This window comes from Wasmannia auropunctata, unplaced genomic scaffold (assembly GCF_000956235.1).
Source record: "Wasmannia auropunctata unplaced genomic scaffold, wasmannia.A_1.0 LD273859.1, whole genome shotgun sequence".
NCBI classification, from domain to species: domain Eukaryota; kingdom Metazoa; phylum Arthropoda; class Insecta; order Hymenoptera; family Formicidae; genus Wasmannia; species Wasmannia auropunctata.
In genome coordinates, this window is record NW_012089031.1 from 1 (window position 1) to 1605 (window position 1605).

General features: G+C 32.4%; 1 long non-coding RNA gene across 1 annotated transcript; it reads left to right on the forward strand.

Annotated features, from left to right (window-relative positions):
* The first annotated feature begins 37 nt into the window (after positions 1–37).
* On the forward strand, positions 38–1558 carry LOC105461967. Its single transcript, XR_976006.1, has 2 exons — positions 38–435; positions 598–1558. It is a non-coding gene; the product is annotated as an uncharacterized LOC105461967 (long non-coding RNA).
* Positions 1559–1605: the final 47 nt, after the last annotated feature.

A 1605-nucleotide genomic window follows, 5' to 3' on the forward strand; every position in this document is an offset into this window, starting at 1 on the left:
CTTTTATTTTAGATAATAAAATTATATCTCACAACAAATATATTTTATCTTTAATAGCTAACTTTTAGCAATGACAGCAAAGTTCAAACTAGCTACTGATATTTAGCTGATAATGCTAATCATTTTTTTACGTGTATATTTGCTATGCACTCTATCAATCTCAGTACACACAACTGTCAAAATATACAATGACAGCAGGTTGCAAAGTAAGCGCAATGACAGAACCAATCAGAATCGCAGATAAAATGTTTCAAACTTCGATATAGATGTGAGTATCGATGTCATGCATTTTTATACAAAAGATATGAATCAAGTAGTCTAAATTTTTTTTGTAGAATTTTGGACGGAAAAGCAACAAAATTCTGTTTATTAAAAAAACTTCTTTTGTGGCAGATAATACGCTGTAAATGGAAGTTTAAAAATTTGCCTGAAAAGGTAGGTTTATTATATCGGTCTTAAAAATAGTTCCCCGTCTGTCAGCAATCACTGTAACATCAAGGAAATCAATACAATCATTTTTATTAATTTCGATGGTAAACCTTAAGCGATCGTGTAAAGAATTGAAAACTGTTAAGATATCATTCATAAGTTCTAAAGGTGCGGCTAAACAAGTGTCATGCATACCAAAAATAAATTGACAAATGACATGGAAGTTTATTTATTGCAATGTCTGTTGCTTCTTGCAAGACAATATTTGCGATAACAGGGGATTACGGGCAACCCATCGGGATGCCAAAAACCTGCTTGTAAAACACGTTGTTAAAAGAGAAGTAAGTGGAATATATGCAAAACTAGTCGAACCGAGATAAGAAATTCATCTTTAGGTATATGAACATTTTTTGATAGGTCGTTCCATCTTTTTGATATGCTCTCCATGGCCAAATCTGTTGGGATATTTGTAAACAACGATACAGCATTCAAAGATGCTAATTTACAATTAAATTCTAAACATAGTCCATCAAGATTGTTAATTAAATGAAAGCTGTTTTCAACGTAGCTATATAGGCGCCTTTGGTATGTTGCCACTGATGATATTACGTAAGTATAAAAGGCTAAAGCGTATAATAAACTCGAAGATAATTCTAAGCGGATTATTCGGCTTGTGAATTTTTGGCAACTCGTAAGCTCTAGAAATTAGAAATAATCCTGCCAGTGTTCAACAATCCCTTATAAGTGTGCTTATCTATATATATAAATCTATATATATATAAATTTATTTCTTTTCCATCCAGTTAGAAGAAAACGCAAACCATTAATAAGTTCTTTTGTTGGACCTTTCTCAATAATTTATAATCAATACTTTATGTAACATTTTTTTCTTATTTCCACTTGTAGAATATACTTTCGCAGTTTAGCCGTTCAATCCTAAGACATTCTGCATGAATGAAATACATTAATAGCTCAATTTATGTTCCTACCAATGCAAATTCGTGGACCTTCTCCAAATGGCAAATAAGCATAAGGATGCCTTTTTGCTACTTTGTCTGCATTAAATCGTTCGGGATCAAATTTATCTGGATCTGGATATATTGACGGATCTCGATGTAGTCCAAGTACCGGTATAGTTATTAATGTCCCCTTTGGCAGGTGAATGTTCGTTGTCGG